This window comes from Vidua chalybeata, chromosome 8 (assembly GCF_026979565.1).
Source record: "Vidua chalybeata isolate OUT-0048 chromosome 8, bVidCha1 merged haplotype, whole genome shotgun sequence".
NCBI classification, from domain to species: domain Eukaryota; kingdom Metazoa; phylum Chordata; class Aves; order Passeriformes; family Viduidae; genus Vidua; species Vidua chalybeata.
The window spans coordinates 35,690,832-35,714,811 of NC_071537.1; the positions used below are offsets into that span (position 1 = coordinate 35,690,832).

General features: G+C 41.5%; 1 long non-coding RNA gene across 2 annotated transcripts; it reads right to left on the bottom strand.

Moving 5' to 3' along the window:
• Positions 1–1,660: 1,660 nt before the first annotated feature.
• LOC128791897 (uncharacterized) lies at positions 1,661–14,712 on the bottom strand. 2 transcript variants are annotated; one of them, XR_008432217.1, is made up of 4 exons: positions 14,629–14,712; positions 14,460–14,499; positions 6,425–6,492; positions 1,661–2,660 (listed from the first exon to the last, which is right to left on the bottom strand). It is a non-coding gene; the product is annotated as an uncharacterized LOC128791897 (long non-coding RNA). The 2 variants fall into 2 exon arrangements; XR_008432216.1 differs by having other exon boundaries at positions 14,460–14,712.
• Between the last annotated feature and the right edge of the window lie 9,268 nt (positions 14,713–23,980).

Genomic DNA, 23,980 nt, shown 5'->3' on the forward strand with positions numbered 1-23,980 from the left:
ATCTTAAATCTAATAATTTTGTTTTTGTGGTTGTTGTTTTTTTTTTTTTTTTTTTTTTTTTTTTTATCTCGGAATCAGAATGCCCAGCAAGTAGCAGGCTTTGAGACCCTGCGCAGCTGGCGGCCCCGGTCCATGCGGGCGGAGCCAAGATCCCAAACCCGGCCGTGGGGCACACGGGGCCCCCCGGCCGGGGCGCTGGACCAATCGGTCCCAGCCCGACCGGCGGGGCGGGATGTTCATCTTCACAGCCCGCCCCCACCACGCGGCCAGTGTCACGGCAAGTCTTCCAGCATCGTGTTCATCCCGCACCGCGCCTGGCCGTGGCCGCAGCCACAGCCTCTCAGGACGCGGTTGGCCCCGCTCCTCAAACGAGGGCATGACACAAGAACTGCCCCAAGGCTCAGCAGAGAAGGTGTTTTTCCCAGAGAAGTGTTGATTCTCAGGACCTGCGGCACGGTTGGGCCGGCACGCAGCTCTCTGACCCCTGGCCGCAGCACCCCCACGCTCTCCGGGCACAATGCCAGCGGCAGCATTCCCGGAACTCATCCCCCCCACCCCCCAAACGGGAGCGGGAGGGGCGAGGGGCCTCGAGCTCCGGCGAGAATCCCCCACCCAAGCAAGAATTGGACCAAGAAAAACACTGTTCCCCAGAAAGGCACTAAACTTCATAACTTTCACTTTCGCGGCAGCTGCAAGGAGCTGCCGAGGAGCGCCAGCAGCAGAGAACAGGCTGGGAGGGGACCCCGGGCTGATTGGAGACGGCGGGGTCCGCTCCAACGCGGCCCCAGGCTGCTGCTGCTCGCTGCTGCTGGCAGCGCCTGGCGACCCGGCGAAAGCCGCGGGAGGCGGCGGGGCAGCCGGGACCAGCGGGGCCGGCGCGGGGGCCGGTGCGGGCGGCGAGGCGCGCATCACAGCCGATATCGGCGGCGGAGCCGGCGCGGGGAGGTCCTCGGCCGGCGCCGCAGGCTGGGGGTCTTCTATATCATCACAGCTCGCATCGGGAGCAGGCTCCGAGCCGGCGAGCGGGACCACCGGCGCGGCGGAACCGACCGCTGTGGAGGGATCGGCCGCTGGTGCAGGGGGCGCAGCCGCCGCTGCGGGAGCGATGACGGGCGGTGCCGGAGGCGGGGCTGACAACTCCGAGGCAGGGGCCGGCGCGGGAGCCGGCGCAGGCGGCGTCTCCGCCCCTGCTGAGGTGGCTTCAGGCCGGCTCTCAGCGGCGGGTGCGTCTCCCAGCTCCGAATGGGCAGGAGGAGGAGGAGGCACGGCTGCAGGCGGGGAAACCGGCGGGCGGAGCGGCGTCTCCGCCTCGGCCGGGAGCGGCCCCGCACCCTCCGAAGGGACGCGGGGGCGGGGCTCACACGCTGCAGGAGGAGGAGGTGGAGGAGGCTCCCTCTGCGCAGAAGCAGAAGAAAATTTCTGAGCCACGGACAAAGGCTCTGCCCCCCCCTTTTCGCGGGGGGGCACCTGCAGCAAAGACTGGATTATCGGAAAAGGGGTCCATTTCTGGACTATCGGAAGAAGCTCGAAATAAACTTTCATGTATCGAAACGCCCAGAGATCTCGCATGACGTTTTTCCTGATGAGGAAATACAGGGATCTCCAAGCCTCTGTATTCAGGGAAAAAGCCAGATCCCCGAAAAAAAACACGAGTGTCTGCATATTCAAGAAACTCCAAAAAATCATCATCAGGGATAGAAATTCCATTGACCCGAGCCAAATCTCTCCAGAGGGCAAGTATAGGGCCATGTACACAAGACAAACCAATGTCGAAATCTGCAGACATCTCTTCCCAAGGTTAAAGTCCACCCTAGATCAGGGTAGTACTATTATCAGAAAATCAGTACCTTTCAAAGGAAGGCAGAGGCGTCCAGTTACGGCAAACTGCTCGGGGCTGCACCTGGTCCAATAGAAAGGGTTCCCACGGCGTCTTACCTCCCCTATCCCTCGCAGGGACGTCGGACATGCCTTTTCAAGAGGGTTCACCTCCTTTCCCGTGTTAAATCACGGTTGTGGACCGATCCAGGTCCTGGTTCTTCATCCAACGTTCGGGGTCACCACTTGTTGTTGATGTCGGCGAACCCAATGGGAAGAATGATGATGTCTAACTCCATTTCAGAAGGCTAAATGATTGCTTTATTATAATTATGTTATAATACATTAATATGCTATATAAAAGAGGATACTAAATACTACATGCTACTTTCTCTAACTATCATATCTAACTAACTCACAACTCGTGACCCTGTTCACCAGAGCCCAGACACAGGTGGATCCGATTGGCTCTCAGGCCCAAACAATCCACCATGATCCAACCAAGAGCTCACTCCAGGTAAACAATTCTCCAAACACATTCCACAAGAGAAAAACATGGAGCAGAAATAGAAATTGTTTTCTCTTTCATTTCTCTCTGTGCACCTCAATAAAAAATCCTGAGAGAGAGAGAAATGTGCTTGCCACAAGCCAGCCCACTCCCAAGTTTTTAAATCTAGGGCAGCCACTTCTGATATGTCCAATTCCACGGTTCGCTCACCACATTATTCGGGCTAATAAAGCCCGTTCCTCATATTTTTCAAATCTGTTCTTTAGAATGTGAGCCCATACCTTCAGGAGGAGGTCCTCCGCTGTTGAAGCCCATGCTCCCATGCTGGTGGTGTCTTCTACTTACAAAAAAATAATAAAAGAAAAAATAAAGGTGGGTCTGGACCAATCACGGCTCTATACGCCGTTCTTTGCAGCTCAAAGGCTGCAGGCAACTCCTCCTGGTTGCCCCACAGTGCTGTGAATGCCACTCTTTGCAGCTCAAAGGCTGCAGGCAACTCCTCCTGGTTGCCCCACAGTGCTGTGAACGCCGCTCTTCGCAGCTCAAAGGCTGCAGGCAGCTCAAAGGCTGCAGGCAACTCTTCCCAGTTACCCCGTCTGTCTCTCTGCTCTATTGTTGGCAGCTGTTGCGATCACGTCAGGGCCCACCAATTGTCACAGTTTTGGGGACAGACCAGTGACAAGACACACCGAGTTCATGCAGCAACAGTTCACCTTATTCAGATCTTACTTCCTTATATACCCGAGGGGCTCATGAGCTTAGTCCTTCTTGGCTGAGCCACTTACTTCTTGGTCAACCAGCCAACAGAAGCCTGAGTCCCCAACGGCCTGGGCCTGCTCCTACCGGTCGAATTATGTAAGTAAGGCTATTATGTAATTATTTTTATATATATATTTCCGTTATAAATTTGTAATTATTTATACTTTGAGGCCTACAGGCCAGCTGTAGGCCACCACAAACAATCTGAGCAGCTGCATTCATTTCATGCACAAGACATCTCCAAGGATCCTCTCATATATGGAAATCACTGAAGTCACAGGTGAAATGCATCTGTCTCCCTCATGCATTGCAAGAGCCTTTTCACTAGGAACAGCTACTCAGTGAAGCAGACTCAGAGAAAAAATAAGCAACAATGCATAGAAAAAAATGATCAATTGTATTCCTCTGAGGTTCTAGGAAACCATAACTAATTACTGTTATTTAAAGAGGAAATGTAATTAAACCACTTGGAGCGGACAGAGCTCTGATCTGATGGGAAGAGGGCTGTGCTGCCACAGCAAAGTGTGGTACATGAAAATATATGTTCACAGACCAGCTGTTACATATTTTCTCTACCCACTTCTCACTTGTAGGTGAACATACTCCTGAAACTTGCCACAAATGTCATCATCACTTTCTGTTAATCCTCTCAAAGGTGTGAGGATCTTCTAATGACCAAAGGCATAAAAAAATCTCACTCCCATGTTGTATTCAGTGGACAGCATAACTGAAGGTTTCCCCCTTCCTGTTAGCAGGAACCAGGTGAGGAGAAACAGCACATCCCAGACAGCCAGCACCTCCTGCTCCAATGTGCTTCTGTCAAAAACCAGACAGCACACAGTGCCAGACAATACAGATGCAGCCCACCTGCCTTTTTACTGGACTTGCACAGATAGCAATATTAGCTTTTCTAGTTTCATTCCTTGTAACAATTTCTTTTTCTGCCTGTTTTGGGAGCTGGAAGATTTCAACTGCATTAATATGCTTCAGTCCTTAGTCCCATCAGAAAATGTTTGTTCCTTGGACAGAATATGAATCATTGTAATGGACTAAATTAGCTTCCACTTCTACATACTAATGTGGGAATTAATGTATAAAGTACCAACAATCTGAAATGAAAACAATTTACGTTTGGAGAAAAAGAGAATGACATATACAAAGTATTTGCCTTCCTTAAAGTGTTTCTGCACTTTTCTGAGCTTTGTTAATGTCATTTCATGACATTTCCCTTGCTGCTGGAAGGGCTACTTTGAAAGTAACAATGATGCTGGACTTTGAAGATCTGAACCATAAGACAATGACAGGGAAAAAAGGCATACTGAGTTTATCTAATCCTTGTACTTCCCATCCTACTTGGATTTGGAAATCAAAAATTTAGCAGCAAAGGATGATAGTTCTGCAGAAGAAAATGTGCATTCAGTTTTATGGTTTACTCAGTAAGGCCTAATCTTCCTTAATGTTTGGATTGGTTTTTTTTTTTTCCTTTTTTTTTTTTTTTCCTCTTGACTAACTTGAATGTCTAAGAACATTTCCATACTAATAATAATTGTATGGCATTTTCAAAAATGCTGGTAAGTTGAACTGGTAAAATAGCTGAGTGATGAAACCTGAGAATATTCTCACTGGATAATTTCAGATGAACTATCACTTCTATTTTAGTTGCTGAACACTTTATATGCTATTGCATTACTTAAAGGGTTAAATAATTACTACATCTAGATGAAATTTGTTAAATTTGATGGCTGATTTTTCCTGAACATTTTCAGTAACCTGTCATTGGCATTAGCAAGGAATTACAGGAATCAGCTTCCAAAAATGTACTTCTAACATACAATTTTTCTGTACAAATTTTCCATTGAACTATGAGTTGCTTTTTGGAACTGGCTTTCCAGAGCAGCTGTTAATATTACTCATACATATTAACTAATTAAAACACTGTGTCCAGCAGGTCTGGGACAGTGGCAGACTTGGAGTGGTGATGCAGACACAGTTACCTTCCATGCACCCTACTGGCATCTGCTGCCACCAAATTAATAGCACTACCAAAATAGTGATAAGCCAACACAGAGACACATCCTCAAGGAAAATTAATTTAAATGGTTCTTCTTTACTCATCTGAGCCCATATCACACGCAAGGGAACACAGTAAGATATATGCCAATCAAGAAGTTTAAGAAGTTCAACTGTGTAGCTATATTAACAAACATGCTAAATTTAAATTCTGAAATATTATTTTCAATAGAGTAGTCTTTCCTGAATTCAAAGTGTGAAACCTAAAAATTTCAGCAGGAATATTTCTCAAGTTAGATCTTCTGTATGAAATAACAATAGAAAACATATCACATGATGCTCAGTTTAATGAAATTAGGACTAAGTCTGAAAACAGACATACATTCTTCCAACACTGACTCTCACATGCAAATCTAGAGAAAAGAATCTCAGTAACTTTCCCAGCTGACATAGAGCTCAAACTCAGTCATTATATTCACTCTATTAAACTGATATTTTACCCTAATTATGCATGGATGACTTACAATGGAGGAATCATGAGCTCTGCTTCAGCACTGTGGAAGCAGAGTTTGTAGAAAACCAGCAGTGGTGGAAGTTGACTGGAAGGGGATCTTTCAAAATAAATGTCATTCTACATTTATGGCTGGCTATAACATTACTTCCACTGTTGCTGAAGTTGCAGATGCCTTCTTATCAAAAATCCATATTTTATGTAATATTTATAATTAAAACAAAACTTTTCTCTGAGACACAGAATATTAACTTGCCAGCTATGTTCTGCCCCTATTTCACATGTCTACAGTATAAACACAGGTTTAACTCATGAAAATAAATTGGTTTGGTTAGTAGCTTAGAAATATTTGTCAACATTAAGAAAATACAATTGGCCATTTCTTGTGGTAAGATAAGCCTGAAAGTATAGAAAATTATTACATTTGAGACACTTTGTAATCAACCATTTGCTCAAAAGCTGAATCTCAGAACACAACAAAGGCAAAAGCTACCACCTGCTCACTGGCATTTTAAGAAGCCTTAAATTTTGAATGCACGAGCATCCACTAGCTTTTTCTCCCACCGAGCCAGGGAAGGCAGAAGAAAAGCTGTCAATCATGTCAACAACCCCTCCAACCCAGAGCTCATCCCCAAGGGACTCTCTCTAACAACCAGCTTTCAAAAAATGGAAGGAGAAAAGAAGATAGCACAAAGGAAGTGCCAAAGCCTCCAGTGATATACAAATCTTCTTGGCTTTTCATCTGATGCAGCTGGAGTAATCAGAAGGAAAGGCTAATGAATATCCATCCATACAGCAACACTGCCACTACCCATACTTACCCTGTACTTCTCTATCTCTCCATGTCCTCCAGTTTCAGTGAAGGAAGAGCAGATCTGGGATGTAGCCCCTGGGAAGGATAAACAGTGGAGGTACTTGTTGCTTTTGTAGTATTTGCCAATTTACCAGTTTCGTAATATATAACAAGAAGAGCACATGATTAGTCATCAGTTTATTAGCAGGGGAAGTGAACTGCCTCCAGAAAAAACAGGAGAAAGGAAGGAAATTCAGGTCCTATTTAGTAACCGTCGGTCTCATACTAAGACCTAAAAATTCAGGGAATACCTAACAGTCTTATTATCAACTCTAAAGCTGATAAAGCTGTGCCTTTTTGCAAGAAAGGAATTCAGAGCCATTGACTTAAAAAGACACCCAGCCACATGAATTAGGAGATTTCTTTCAGAAAGCTCTATTGCCTTTGAACAAACTATTTTTTCTACAGAAACTTACATAGGAAGCATGGGGAAGGTGAAGCTGCATAGGCATATTCATTTTCATGCAACCTTGAGGGGAGCAGCTTTAGAACCTCAGCCAACCTAGGAGAGTTTTTCCAAACCAAAGTCAGCCACTCCATCCCTGTTAAGGGGAGGACTTGACAGAAGGACGAGGAAGTGGGGGGAGGTCTTGACTTCAACACCATTGCAAAAGAGGTCTAAGAGAGAGTCAGATGAAGGATTGTGCACTTTCCCACAGACCTAAATCTTTCCTGGACTCTGTGAGGGGAAAAAAGTGAGTGTGAAGAAAAAAAGAAAAACCAAAAAATTCTTTGCTAAGTTTACATTTCAGTGTTTGACATCACATGTTGTATGAAACAAAAACAGAGCTTATGCAAGCTGGTGGTGAATGAATCTAAGATGCTGTTCCTTGAGCCAAAGAATCCAAAGTCACAGAATCATAGAATATCCTGAGCTGGATGGCACCCATAGGGATCATCAAAGTCCAACTCCTGGCCCAGCTTTCAAAGCTGAAAGGGAGCCATGCAGGACCTAACCTGGGGATTAGCCACATGACCAGTCCCTACCCATTTAAGTGGTACTTAGCAAAACAAGGTACCAGTGGTAGACCCTTCTTACAAGAGGCCAGACAGCAAAACTGATTCACATTTTGACACTAAAATACAGCTTATCTATTCTGTGACTGCAGTGGATAACCCAGGCATTTCACTTCCACTGCTGTAACTGTTCTGCTGTAACAGTAACATAATAGAAATTCATTCTGAACACAATCCTTTCTGCAGGAATACAAAAATACCTTAATTTCTACTCTAATTCATGTCCTGTTCATGTAAAATGAGAACACAGTCTTTTGAAGGCACTGTAATTATATCTGGTCAAACTGCTACAACAAGAAAATCAAGCCATTATGAGTACAGGCTGGACTCTGGCTAGACACTCAGCAAGCACTGACCAGAGCAGATTAACTGCCTTGCTATATTTACAAAACAGCAGAGAAGATACTGTTAAATTCAAGTGAAGCTAATTCGGAATAGTTAGGAGGTCATATGCTATGCTGGTGCCATTGTCTAGGGGATAAAACTGTAATTGTAAAATTTATTTTTCTAATTTCAAATCATTAGGGTAAGATTGGAAGGACAGAATAAACATCAATATATCATCATGCATACCATGTATGACATTCTGTAACTACTGTTATGCTAACAAACTTATGGTATATGTATTCCAGGAAAAAAAACATTACATGAATTGTACTATGGCATAATGAAAAATAAAGAGGGTCAGGGATGTTACTGAAAAGTATTAAAGCTTCCTTCCAAGTACAAATCTATGGACCTACAGATCTTTCATGTTTAGAATCGAGCCTACATGTGATTCTTCTCTTCCTGAAAACCACTTTACATGGCAGGCATTAGGTAACAATTACTCCTGAGGGAGAGGGAGAGGGGAGGAGAGGAAGAGGAAGAGGAAGAGGAAGAGGAAGAGGAAGAGGAAGAGGAAGAGGAAGAGGAAGAGGAAGAGGAAGAGGAAGAGGAAGAGGAAGAGGAAGAGGAAGAGGAAGAGGAAGAGGAAGAGGAAGAGGAAGAGGAAGAGGAAGAGGAAGAGGAAGTCAGCGTTTGGACACTTGAGCGAATGCTATGAGATCCTCTGATCCTCTCAAAGGGCGCACCTGAAGCATTCAGAGAACAAACCGCCCCCATTTCATGCTATGTGTGGGTGCAAATGTTCATTCTTACTGCATGAGTCCCTGTGTATGCCAGCTCAAAAAAGACACCTCAGAGGCTTCCATCTTAGTGAACTGCTTTTAAAGCACTCCCATAACAAAACCTTTACTGATTTTAGTGGTTACACTTGGGTGGGTTTTTTAAACAGGAAAAAAGGAGTGTTTTTTCTATATGTTTCCATAAAGAAAGAAAATATCTGTTTGCTCATGTTCTCTTCAGCTACTCACAATGAGCTTGGTCAGGCCACAGGAATTAAAATAGACAGTATCTAGAGAGATGCTTTTTAGGCAAAGAAATAACGAACAAGCAAAAAATAAAGTGTCACATTCAAGGCTGAGGTTCATTTAAACATGCAGACTTCTCTTTTAACAGTTCAGTTTCTAAAGCCAAATGGCACAAATTTCATTACTACAAATAGTAAAGGAGAGGGAGAAGAAGGGCTATCTGAGCCCCACAAGGATCCTGCCGGCCCAAATTCCTATTTGTTTGGGATACCACCAGAACCTTGTATGCTCCAGCAAGCCAGGGAAAGTGGCAGGAGACCAGCTTCAAAAAAATAGGACTCTATAGGCCAAGCTTTCTGCATGGAAGAGAGCTCTCCATGGATATTCTGATAAAGGAAGCCTTCAGATCTAAAAATACCCATAGAAGGCATAAACAAACTCAAAAGAGAACAAAATTGATTAGCAGTTTTTGTATTCAATTTTAAACTATCTGTTAAACTGGAAGTGACATTTTGTCAGAAAGCCAGCTTTGCAATTTCTTTTATTTCATTTTTGTGACAAAATCCAGCAGCATGTCTTTTGCAGTTCTCCCTTATTTATTAATCCCATGAATAATAGATTTTTCTGGTGACTAACTCACCCTGACATTTTGGCCACCAGTCCTGCCCTTTTTTATTCCTTTAGGGAATGGATTTCCTTGCAAATTTAAATGGCAGGCCTGAAGAACACTTTAATGATAGCATTCTACATAAGTGGTACCATTCTTTCTTGAGGAGTTGATTTACCTGCCTAAAAAAAAAAAAAAAAAAAAAAAAAAAAAAAAAAAAAAAAAAAACCAAAAACAAAAACAAAAAAAACCACAACAGTGTTTCAATTAAGGAATTTAAATTATTCATAAAGAGAAATAATTCCACATCTTGGTCAAACGTTGTCTGCCCATTTCCTTAGATGATGCACATAGGCACAATAAAACAATACAATTTTTCAAAGCAGTTAACACTGAGGATGAGAAGATTTCCTTAGATGTTGCACATAGGCACAATAAAACAATACCATTTTTTAAACCAGATAGCACTGAAGATGAGAAGAATCACTAGTCACAGCAAGCCTGGAGCAAGCACAATAAGAGTATTTACAGAACTTGGACAAAAGGTACTTGCTTAGCTTGAAACAATAGAAATCCACTTTGTATCACCCTAAGACAGAAAGAGACATCTTTCAATAGATCTCAACACTCCAAGTTACTTTAATCACATCAAACTTTGTTTCTCATTTTAACAATGTAACTATGCCAAATACCCCATGGCAAAATTAAGAAATCATGTCCCCAGTGAAGTCAGTGACAAGCCACACATTCAAGAGATCCAAGATCTCCACCCTGATTTATTATTCTAAATTGGATAATCAACTTTTCACATACTATTACTCCATAACAATGCAGAATTTAATTCAAACACCTGTAGAGAGCAGCCAGCACTCTTCAGATCAACACACAACCCTACAACAGACAATTGTGGAACAACCGGACCATGTGCAAGTTCTTTAAAATCCAGCACCTTCATCAGCATTACATAAACTCTAGAATGAGTTATTATCTATTCTCAAAAGTCACAGGAACTGATGCCAGACAACTCAAGCATAAAACATTTTTCTGTGCAATAAAATTTATCAACTTCATTCTCAACTGAAAGTCAATGGACTCTCAGAGTCTTGTTTAAGAACACATTCCCTCCATACTGGGCAAGAAAAAGACCACAGAGCTCCTGCCTGAGCAAATGAGAACAGTCAAACTTGAATCCCAGAGCTGCCTGCACTCCCTGTTGAACTCACCGACAAGGGGGATTTCTGACCATGGACCCGCATGCAGCTGGTTCAAAATTGCTCTGCGCAGCATCTCAGCTCACCCATCTCCTACTCTCCTTTCCAAAGGGTGGGGTTAGCTCTGGACCAGGAGTACTTTGATGGAGTAGGGGAAGAGACCAAAGGACAAGGAGTGAGAGTTCTGGCACTAAGTTTTCATTGAAGTATTATGCGTCTTTTGTGCACTGATGCTTTAAATTTGTGCATCACATAAAATCAAAGGATGAAAACAAAGTAAAAATGCAAAGTCCATAAGTAATCCATGTCCTAAAGTAAATGATACAGCCACTAAAAAAAAGAAGTCAAACTAAAAAGTGGAAAACACACTGTAACAGTGGCCACTGGACTGAAATGGAAACATGTAACTTTTCACATCCATCCCTACGAGAGGTGCAAGCAAGCTCACAGCTTCCAACTGTGAGTTTGGTGTCTTTTGTACTTTATTTCTTTCATATTACCAGTTCAGAGAGAGCACTGAAGCAATCTTTAACATGATTCTGTGCAGTAACATAATTGAGGGATGCTGTGTGTGCATACTGCAGAAACCAAAGCCAAAAAAAGACCTTTTAGACTTCATTCCATTTACACTTAGCATCACAAAATAATTAATGTGTGTGTTAGCAGCAACAGAAACAAGAGATTTCATTCCCTATAACCTCTGCAGATGCATGGTAGAAGGCTTAGGTGAGATCCTGGTGAATGCAGCACTTGTTTAAGACAAGTGACACCAGCCCAGCTTCTCTTCAAAAGTACTCAAAGATCCTCAGAATGTCACATTCCTTCAATAATAGTTCCTACATGAATGTATCTCTGTCACACTCAAGAGCCTTCCAAAACAGCACATGAGAAGAGCATAGATGACTCCAAGAACATGGGAGTGTTCCAAGAAAAATGGCAAAGAAAAATGACACCAAGAAAAATGGCAAAGAAAAGTGACACCAAGAAAAATGGCAAAGAAAAGACTAAGTTACACTATTTCAGATTTCTTTTCAAAGAATCATTTATGTTGGAAAAAAGCCTTAAGATTATTGAGTCCAACTGTAATCCACCATTAAACCACATCCCTGACCACCACATTTACATGCCTTTTATATTCCCCCAGGGATGGTGACTCCATTGCTTTCCTGGGCAGCCTACTCCAGTGCTTGACAATCCTTGTGGTGAAGAAATTTTTCCTAATATCCAATCTAAATCTCCACTGATGCTGTTTTTGTGACTTCATCTTTCTTTATATCTTAAAGCCAGAATCTCATGGTCCTATACATACAGAAAGCAGGAGCAAGAGATTGATTTTCACAAGTAGTGAAATTCAGGATTTGATGGTTAGCATCAATTTGAGGCTCAGCTTTCACTAATCTAATGACATCTGTGACTCTTGACAGGAGGCTGCCACAGCCCTTTCACAGGGAGATCTGGTCACTTTTGACTTCAGGTGTACTTTTGCACTGCTACAAAATGCAGATCTAACACCATCAGCTGTGGAGTGGGTATTTTAACTCTGGGTAGCTGAGTGAAAAATATGGCACCACGTTTGTCACATCCTGGTTTTACACATGCTACTACAGGAACCTTTGTAACTAGGACGAAGGCCAAAATCAAGTGAATGTGAGATAAATATTCATTGAGAGCACAACTAAGAGGGTTTCATAGGGATTAAGTCAGGAAAAATTAGAAAATAGCACATGAGAGAATATATTATTAAATTATGTATTCCTCTCAGTTTATGAATAATATAAACTGAAACTGATAAGCAAAACTCTAGGTACCACCAGCATTATGCAACAAAAAATAAGCCAATTGTAAACTGCACAATCATTTCATTAATGATGGTAAAGACATCTCCAACTCAATGCTTTAATTTTAATTTACCTATTGTGTAATCTGTAAGTGGAAAAAATACTATTAAATTACACCTCACAAACACTCCTAGAAGATGATGCATCAGCATAATTTAAAGGATCAGAATTGAAAATTAACATTTCGTTTTCTATTATCAGAGCTTTGATGGCTTTAGATGAATAAATGTCAGACATTGCAAGAGCATACACTAGTTACCATGGATGTCTTTACTGGGCCCAATCATCAAGTTGCTCCCTGTAACATGGATTAACCTCTCTTCCCTTGCTTCTAAAGGTGCAGGCCAGAAGTGGGTGAAAGTATGAAACTCCATATCAATTAATCTTACATCAGGGATCATTTTTTCTCCAGAGATTAATTGACACATAACAAGATAATAAAAAATTAAGTCTTCCAATGTAATGTGAATTTAAAAAAAAGCTTCTAATAATCTCTCTATCACCTGTAATTAAAAATTATTGAATATTTGCAGTCTTTATTCACCTGTTCTCATCCTAACCCTGCAGATATATGGTCAGATGACTTTCAATGGGCCCACAGGGCACATTTTGAACTATAAGTGGGAAAGAAATGAGTAAGTGCTCATGGGATTTTCAAAATCATTTTCAAGCTTATCTATTCTGTGACTGCAGTGGATAACACAGTTATCTTCTTAACTTCTTCTTATAACTTCTTAAATTTATAAAAAGACCCGCAAGAACAAATTTTATATGCTACCTGTGATACAGTTAGCACGTGTATAAATTCCAGTGGAACCTACAAGAATCAAACTATGTATTACTGATTAATTACAAAAGTCAGTGAACTAAGATGCCCAGGTCCAAGCTGGAAAGGCATTACATGAAAAAGGCTTGTATATTTCTTCACTCAGCCATGGTATTTTAGGCACAACCAACAGAAGACGAGACAGCAGTGATTAAAAGACTTCCATCCTGCTATGGCAAATTGATTTCAGGGGTTCAATTTTCACTTCTATGGTGTTAAACCACACTTTTTCAGATTTATCAATGATTCCACAATGGAGCTCAAAGTAGCTGTTTCATAAACACAGATTGTGACTCAAAGCAATGACAAAGCCATCAGCTGCATCATTTCTGGCATTCACCACCGCCTCAGTTTGAAAGGTTTTCTATGAGGTCCAGGCCTCTTCCTAAGCATTTCTTTTGCTGGTACTGACAAAGGAAATATACAAAAATGTTTTAAGGGAAGATTATCAGTTTAGAGTTTAAACTGCTTGTCTTTAAAACAAACACTTAAGACCAAAAACCCTATTGAATTATTAGCAGACTTCTGACTAACAAAAAAACGTAGCCCCTAACTAAGCCCAAGAGAGCATCAGCTTCAGGTGAGAGCTCAGACTGCAAAAGGAACTATTCCTGCCTCTCAGTCCCTCTCTCTTGTTTTTTATTAGCAACATCATAAAGCTTTGCCTTCAGCCTGGATGCCTATGGTCTCTATTACTCTTAATTTCTTTAGCCACTGGAGCCACTTCAGAAACACTGCACTTGTCTGGATAGGGACTGAAATGATGTAAGGAAAAAGGGGCCAAGATGGGATTATATAAGAAAAGTATATAGTAAAAGTAATTCCTAAATCTTTTCACATCTCTTTTATGCTGCTCTGGCAGCCTCAAGCTGACCTCTTTAAAGTCACTCTATGCTATTAGTCCATTGAAAAGGAATCTCTACCAGACATCATTGATTGAGATCTATCATTTTCCTAGTTCCTCAGAATAAGCATGATGATAACTGTATTCTTCATTACAGCACTTCAGCAGGAAATTAGGTAATAACTGCAGCACACCTAAGTGTAATACACTTGTAACTCCCACTTCCAAAAAAAAAAGGGCAAACTTATTGATCTATCTACAAAGGAAAAGGAGCTTCAGTTTTGCAAACATTTTCAAAGATCACCTACCTGCCTTTTGAGAGAGTGACCAGTGGCAGCACAAGCCAGCCTTGAGAATTGAGCAATAGCAGAAAGTCAAAGCACTCAGAAACCACAAGTGGCTTTATAGATCTTTGTGATATAAACATTTCCAATATCCACACAGAGAAGGAAAGAAAAATTAAAATGCAAAAAATACCAAAGAGAGAAGTATTAGGGCCAAAAAAACACTAGAGGGCTCAGGGAAGCCCTAAGATGCATCAGAGAGGCAGTAAGAGTTCACTTCTCAGCACTTGGTCCGTGCACTGCAGGGTTTAAACAGCACAAGTCTCTTTATGGGATCTCTGCACTCATCTCCTCTATGACATGGGTAACCAGTGTTCTGAAAAACAAACTGTACCACCATGGTAGCAGGGCCAGGGTGACCTCTGCAACACTTTTTTCAGAGGCAGCAGTAAGACACTCATATACATGTTTTGTTCAGAAGAGCACCTGTGTTGGGGAAGATGAAATGGGAAAGCCTTGCAAATATGATTTCCTGGCAAAGGATTTGGAAAATACAGAGACTGTAAGTGAGATTGTGATGAGAACGAGCATTGAGATGTCAGACCTTGGTTGCTAAGCAACTAGAGAAGAGTGGTATAGCCAGGTGAAGGCAACTCCCCCTTTTGACCTACAGACAGATCCAAGGGTCAGATAGAATGTTCTGTCCCATCCCTCAAAAATGTATAGTTTATCCCACATCTGTAACCCTCCCCTGAAGTACCAGGTATCTGTAATCCCATTGGCCCAAGTCTTATTCCGCACCCACTCTGAAGCCTCCTGATAAGGCGTACCCAGGGGGCCAGATGGCCTCTTGGACCCTCTCTGGGAACCCTCTCTTAGCATCCTCTCCTGCCCCCACCACCTCTCTCTCTCTCTCTCTCTCCCCCTGCCCTCACTCCCTGGGGAGTCCATAAGTAATCCAGCTGTTCCAAGCTGCAGCTGGCACTCCAAGCAGGCCCCCACACCCACGCCCTTTGCAATAAACTGTATATTCTAAACCTGACTTCAGGGCCCTCTCATCTCCAGGACACCAGTGCTCCCTACACAGCTGCAATATGCTTTGGCAGTATTCCAGAGCAACAACAACTACAAAGTTCTCTTTTTTCACTCATAAGAAACCAGAGGTAAGCACCACATAAGGGTCTTGCCAGTTTTCTTGGGCACTTGGAAATAAAGAAATGGTATACACTGCTTCTTTTTGCACAAACACTGGTAATTTTTTGAAAGAGCTTCTAGCTCTCTAAGCAAGAAGAGGCTTTATCATCTGAAGCATGAGAAGGATGTCAGGATTCTGCTCATGACTAATGATTTCATGCTGTAATGCTTCAGCACTATACCTTGAGTTAAATAACTTCAGAAGATTAACTGAAGGATTACCTAAGCAAGAAGAGAGTGAAAAGCTTCAGGAGTGTATCCTGCACTTCTAGATGGACATCAATATCTGTCTCAATATCTCCCTTCAGCTTGTAGCCTCTGGTAATGTGAGGTGTGGACATGGGGGGAGGGAGGGAAAGAAAAAAAAATTAAGAGGAAAAAAAGAAAAGAGAACCATCTGAAAAGGGAGATAAGTAACTGGGGAAATTACAAATATGGCTTGTGCAGTAAAAAGCTCAGTATATAGAACTGATTGAAGAGTTCAATACGAGGGAACAAGGGTCTCATTTCAGCTGCTGATCAGTTTAGATTCATGGCCACAATAGAAAAGGCTATGTTCCACGGCTTTACCTTCTGATTATTAAGAACAGTTACTACTTATGAGACTTTTTTTCCTTAAGATAGATTCATACTTCGTGATTTCTCACCTGATGAGCACTATTCAGACAAAATTCACAATCAGAGCTCATAATAACTTTCACATATTAGTAGACATTTATGTCAACAATCCCCATGGCTCACAAAACCAAATCCATCCAGGAAAATTTTTCAAAAGCATATGGCCTCAAAAACAAGTCAAACAGAAGAAAACTCCCAATGAAAAAATTGGGAAAGGAAATTTTAAGGAAAGATCTATAGTTACAGGCACATATAGTTTACAAGACTAGAAAGAACAGCAAGTGCTGGTATTGCCAGAACTGCAGCTTATCTGTAACTGTCCTAATTCACCAAAAAGCCAAGAGTTGCCCATTTCTTATCCCTGGATACCATCGACAGCTTACACTGAAGCACAGCATTACCAAAGACTGCCTGTGTCAGGATAGCTGTCTCCCATTTATCTTCTCTGCCATCGTGAACTTGTTTGTGCAGATTCCAAAAGAAAATCTGGCAGAGAAACTGAAGCAGAATTGAAACAGCCAGAGGAATAAATTTTTCTCCTTTCTTTTGGACAAAAGCAGGCAGTGAATAACTGCTGAATTTTAAGGTAATAAAAGGAAGTTTTGTGTGCAGCCTCCTCCTTCATTCCAAAAAACCAAGGATTAATTTCAGTTGCTCTTAAGCAAGAACACAAAATGTGCAAATGCAAAATCTGTGTAGTAAAAATCTATGCTGAAAAGTGTCAAAATGGACAGTATAGTATTTTCCTCAAACTCCATATGGCCAGCCTATTGTATCAGATCCTCATCTGATTTAAACTGAAGAATTGGTGACACAGACATTAGGAGTGCCAGCAATACACATCTTCCCACATGCTCCTTTCCCAACACATATGGCTTGCTCACTTACATGGAGGAAGCAGAAAAAAGGCTGCAGGCATGTGGTTTTGCCAACAGTTAAGTATTGCAAGGAGAAATTCTGTTATTTGAGGTGCAGAAATCACAGTTGCTCTTGATTGCTGGGACCAACACAGACATTCTACCCTGTAGCCACGAAGGAAGCAAAAGTAAGTTCTCCTGTACATGACATCCTCATGGCAGTAAATGAACACCACCACTATGCTGCTGCAGTCACTGAAGCTAAAAAGCTGGCCACCAGGCCTGACAAAATCTTTACAGCTCTATGATCACTGTATGCATGCCTCAGTTGCTTCCTTTTGCTTTGCACTGTTTATAAGGGACAATGATGGACTAAATGCTTTGCTTGAGCTCAGAGCTTAGTGCGTGTGGGGTGTGTGATGAACCATAAACCATTGGAATGTACAGTGGCCCTTCATGATTAGGAAAGATCTTATGGTCTGCCATGATCAGTTAACCCACAGCCCTTCTAGAAGGTTCTCTTCCGGAAAAAGGAACAAAGGACACGTGCATATGCTGGTTTTGAGGAGGAAAACAAGAGGATTGATTTCAGCTGCAAAAATGCTACATTGCGGTCTCTTCTCTCAGGGCACGTGCAAAGAACACTGAACCAAAGACTGAACAGACACTGACCAAAGACACACATCCCTTTTATCATCAAACAGCCAATATGTGTTGCCCTATTCATAGAAAAAAAATTACTCATCTAGCTGTAGGTTCCCTGTTGTGACCCCTGATTCTCCTTAAGGCTAAGGGAAACTCACTCATAGTTGATTTAGTTCTTTCTGGTGAAGCCCTGAGAGCAGACTATGGTGAAGCAGCAGAACACCCAGCAGGACGATTAAAAAAACAGCCTGACAAAGAAGAGGGTAATTCGTCTTCCAGCAAAAGCCACACAAGGCCAGATCTGCGGGTCTTATTTAGAGAGACTTAAAGAGCCGAACTCTGATCAAGAAATTGCAGAAAAAATTAAACATCTCTCCTCATCTTTGCACTCAGACTACATCTAAACATTGCTAGTTCTTCCTGTACAACACCTCTTAAAAAATTAACTTGCAAGATCGTGTACTCCCAATCTCCAACCAAGCTCTCATCCAACATTCAGCAGTACACTGGAGACATCCCCTTCCTTGTCTGATACATGCAAAGCTTTGTCCTCACCTGTCATTGACCCCCATGGCACTGTTTTTCTAGTTCCCATTTCTCTAGCACAGACGTATGCTGCTTGTTTTCACTGTCAAGGTCTTGGCAAAGCTATCCTTCCCCTTGCCATCAGCTCTTACACAAACATCCCAGATGTTTGTGTAACCAGCTCTTCAAACCCTCTTCAGCAGCTTGGGGGCACAGCAGGGCCAGGAAGTGAACACCTTGCTGAGACAGGCCAAAGCTGGGACACTTCCACAACCACAGCACTGACAGTAACAGTTGCTTCTAATTCCCCAAAATTGGGTGAGGCTAACACCCCAAAACTGGGTGATGACTTGCAAATAGAGTGAGAAAGTATCAGGTCTGTCATTGCCCTGACAACTCTCCAGTTGTATTCCACTGTGGCCATTCCTGCCCAAGGCAAGGTTCTTGCCATGCAGGACCACTAATAAAATCTCTTTTGCTCTGTCTGTAGCATACCCTCAAGTATTCATCCAATATAGTCATAAATTTGTCTGATATGCCTCCCTGATGTTAATTAAGATTAAGATGTTAATTGCTATGACATTCTTCCATAATTGATCTTGTTTTTTGAATTTGTAGCAATAGACCATAGAGCAAATTCAGGTCTCCCTTCACCATAGCATACAGACCATTTACAAATATGCAGCTGTTAACTAACAACTCAAGTGACACAAATGCATTCAACAATTCTGTGTTTTACCTGTGGGGCAAAGAGGACAAGAGGGGTGGCAAGGCACCTCCCAGTCAAAGAAACTAATATTTAAAATAACGTTCAAAAGTCATATACAAAATTCTGGGAAAAGTCACAGGTAGCAGCAAGGCTGAAGTGTTATTTGAGGCATAAAAGCAGAGAGTTAGACTCCATAATGATCTGCAATGATAAAATGATGCAAATCCCATCAAGTGGCATCAGCGCCAGGCAGCCAGCCCAGGAAGTCTGGACATCACCCTCTGTTCCCCAGACTACATCCCCATCTGCTGCAAGTTGGCCACAAGCAGCAGCCTCTCCCAGGCACAGACCCATGTGAAACAAATGCTCACAGAACATATTTTATTTCCAGCATCTACTTTTTCTTTTGTATGTTGTTCAGGTGCCAGGCAGAAAGGCTGGAGACAAATGTTGACAAGTGAGCTTGGGGCAGATTACCAACTCTGAAATACTCAAAGGTGTGTAGGTTATGTACAATTCCCCATGGAAGTGTACAGGAAAACTGCTGACTTCTAATACAGTCGGGATAAAACGATTGGAATATAAAATGTAGGGATAAAATGAATTTAAAAAAAAAAAACCCAACATCTAAAACTGCCAAATCACTGTCTTTGTTAACATCTGCCATAACAACACAGATAAACAACTGGTATAAATGGCTTTTTTTGTAAAGTTCGGGAGTCTAACATTCCTAGACTGGAAGCTGCAGTGGCAGGGGCTGTGTCCTGGGGCTGCATGGCTGGTTTTTGGTTTTTGCTTCTTTCAATTCCAGTCGCAGGGCCACTCTGCAAGCTCTCCAGAGAGGGGCCCAGTCCCATGGCAGAGCCTGCTCGTCCGGCCCAGCTGAGACAAGGGCAGGGCCGGGCCAGCCTTGTTACCTGTTCCCAGGCAGGAAGAAAAAAGAGGAAGTTCCTGGGTTTCTTTCATCTTTAACATGTGTTTTTCACAGAGGCATGTCCAGCTTTCCAGTTGCTGGAAGCTTTGCATCACTTCCCTAAATGTCTCCCATGCAAAACCATGACATACCTAGACAAACTAAGGAGCAAAGGGTGGTTGTCTACCTCCCACAGCTAAAAGCTAAAACATTTTGGAAGCAGTTTTAAAATCTCAATAAGTATCTCCACTACAACAGCTTTAGTTAAAAGTATTTTTCTCATAACGTATCTCACTGAAACAGGAGTATTTCCATCATGAAGTGCAGCAGGGGTGTAGCATGAATTGGTATTAGCTTAGATTTGAGTCACCTCTTGGAGATGTTATTTCATTGATTTCAACTGAATTACTTTGATTTGTGCTATTATAAGAAAGAAAGAGAAAAAGAAAGAGTATCAGTGTTGAGATCCCTGATTTGGGAAGAATGAGCTCTGACTCCAATGATTTCAGAAGGTTAATTAATTACCTTATTAAACTATATTATACTATAACTATATTACACTAATTAGAATTTTTACTAACTACTAACTAGAAAACTCGTGACTCTCTCTTTGAGAGTCTTGACATATACATGGACTGAATTGGTTAACAAATCTAAAATATTATTATTAGAATTTAATTATGTAATTAGTTTGGGTAAACAATCTCTATACCATATTCCACATGGGTAGAAACAGAGAGCAGTGAATGAGATAAGAATTGTTTTGATTCTCTTCTCTGCTTCTCTCACAGCTTCTCTCAGGAGAAATCCTGAGAAAGGTAAGTCTCTCTCTGTTCAGAGGGTATGTAAATACCACAGAAGAGTTTTCATCTTGATTTTGCACCAAAGAACTCAATAGTATTTATGCCATTGACTGCAGTGAGTGCCAGATTCAAGTCAGCACCCGAAGAGCATCATTTTTAGAAGGTGCAGTAAATTCTATTGCACCTCCCTGGGATGGGGAGTGCACCTCCCAGATGGCCAGTTTCTGCTACATTTTTTTGCTATCCTCTACTTGGTCTGAAAACATTAATAATGAAGGGTGAGTTTTAAAAAAGAAAAAAGTTATTTTGGAAATGTGTCTCCCACTGAGCACACGTAGAGTGGAAGTGCTGATGTGGTTCCTTTACCAGGCACTAAGGCCTGTGTGGGACTTGATCCTGAAAACACCACATGGTAGTTTTGCTTTTATCGCCTACTAGGAGAGTAATTTCATAAGTGAGAGTGACTTGACTAGGTACCAGTGATGAAACCTAAAATCCATGTGGTGAAAAGTAGAGACTTTAGGTAAGAGTGCCAGAAACAGTTACTAGGCTTGTTCTCAGATGTGACTGTGGCTGAAACAAGAGCCTACTCTTCATTTGGCTGATTACAATGAAACTGTTAAATCTTGAACTATTTAGCATGTAGGAATATCAATTTCCCCCCAATAAATAGAGGAAAAAAACAGCATTTAAACAATCATTTTAAAAATTGAATTACTTGAATTCTTAACAATTTCCTGTGGTTAATGGTTCTTGCTTTTACCTCACACCATTAATTTTGGAAGTCATCATTAATCCAAGAAAAGCATTGAGCTTTCATTATTACTGCTTAATTACATGTAAAAATAGACAGACTGTCAATATTAATCTGCGTTACAACAGCCCAACTAAGTTATCTTCAATTCTTAGCACATTCTACAGCTGTCATTTTATGCCAGGTAACAACCAATAAATTTATTAATTTAAACAAAACTTTTTACTAGGGAGATAGGAAATCTGTATTTGAGCTCATGAACACTTGTATCTTACTACACAACTCCTATTGTATTTTGTTTACCATGTGTGAGCCCCCAAGGTAAAGCCCTTGCAAGCTTTACCTTGACATTTTTATGTAAATGGCTTGAACTTACTTGTGGAAATCTGTCACTGTTGAGGCAGGGACGGGAATGATGAGACTCCATCTTCAGAAGGCAAAGAATGAGTGTTTATTCAAAAGTACATCTCTCTTTTATAGAGAACATCGTGAAGACTAATTTCATTGGTCTTAAAGTAAAAACATTTCACCTGATTGGTACACTGGGCTTAGGTCAGTGTGGCAGAACATATCTATAAACAATATGAACAGAAAACAAGACAATAGGTTGTTTACATTCCTCCCAGACTCAGCCTGGCAGAAATCTTTCTCTTTTCTCTCTGACTGAACTGAGAATATCCACAGAAATCTCATAAGACAGGTTCTGTCTTACAAAATTTAAAAATCAAGGTCATGAGAGTAAAGGTGGACTTAAATATTTAAATAAGAGAAGTCTAATTTCTCAGACAAGCAGGGACCTCTTAACATCTTTATATACTTGTTTGGAAGTATCTGTTACCCTATTGCTTTCCACAAGCCTTCAGAGTAAAGCTCATGAAAGTGTCCTGTTTTTTTAATCAGGAAAAAAATCTTTTCATTACTTTCCACAGCTAGTCACTGAACTACTAAGGGGCAAAAAAAACCATCTGAATTATGAGAATAAAAGGCAGGTTTTGCATGTACTTGTCAGCCAAAGCATGGTAAATTTTGTTTGCATGTCATACCTGCAAAAAGGTCTTCATTTGCTCCTTCATCACTTTGAATAGGCAAGATGTGAGGCTTGAAATAGTCAAAATCTCTATATTTAATGAACTCTCCTGCCTAAAGACATGAAGTGGAAAAGGAAGGGGGAAACAGAACATACCCAACTGCATTGAGTTGGATTTCTTCTACAGTATCAGTAGCAAGGCTCCCATTAAAGTTAAGCATGGGGAAGGAGGGCATTAAATCAAAGTCCTCACAAGAGTCAGAATTGGTTTTTATACCATTTATATTTTTACACCATCTATGTTTATTATAATCTGAATCGTAGAAAAATGTACTGAAAAAGACTTCTGGAGACTCCATCATTGATCCAGTATCAAATGGGTTGACATCACTAGACACTCATCTGCCATGATCCTCAAACCCCTGACTCGCACAACTTCCCCAGATAACCTTACACCCTCTTAAATCTACCACTGAAATGAGGGCATTTTGGTATTTCCTAACTGAAACAAACTGAGCAGCACCACAAGTCCAATGGCTTGCTCTTCAGCCTAGCAGTAAGACAGCAAAGTCTGTCTCAAACAACCACCTAAGTATCAATAAGCTGCCCCCTCAATCCCCTTCATCCCCTTCTCTTTGGCAGAAACCAACCCCATTTGTTTATCCTTCATAGGTCATGTTCTCTAAAATTCTTGCTATTTCCCAGCTGTCGTTGCAATTGAACCATCTCTCAATATGTCAAGATTGATTTGTCAGCCTTAGTGAAGGCTGTGAGACTGTCCTGGTGAGACATCATGAACATGCTGTCCAACAGATTGCTGCTTTGGGCATCGATCTTCCAAGAGAAGCAACTGAACAATATTCTCCTCAAAGCCAGGCAGTGTTTATACCCGAGTGGCTGACACAACAACTCACTTTAACATACAATAATGTTATTAATTTATTATATGTTAATTCTTGCTTAGAAAATAATATAAGATGAGGAATGCTACTGATGAAAGCCCTGCAGTGGAAGATGACAGATGCTCCGCAGATTACAGATTACTTTCTTTTTAATAAAAACATTCCACTTACTTCTTTGAAATTGCTTTCTTCAAATGGAAAGAAATTGCTTTTTCCTGCTATTGCTTTTTGTTCTCATATGAAGTACACTTTCCTCCCTCTCATTACTGAAAAGCACATTTAGTTGTATTTCCCCTTTAACTTCCTTCAGAGGATGAAAGACAACAACAGCAACCAGAGACCAAATACTACATCAATCCAGAAGCCAGCCAATTTAATTCAGTTCAAGAACATAGGAGATTTGAAGTGAACAATTTTTGTGACATGCGGAGTAATGAAAAGTTGACAGCATGAAATGGAATTCTTTTACCATTACAAGCAAGTGACAAGTTTTTGGGTCACATCCTATGATTTAGATTGACTTTTGGAGCCAGAACCCCAAATCTTTGTCACTGAGTAAGAAAGGGTATACTTCACCTTCAACTAAGTTTGCTAGCAG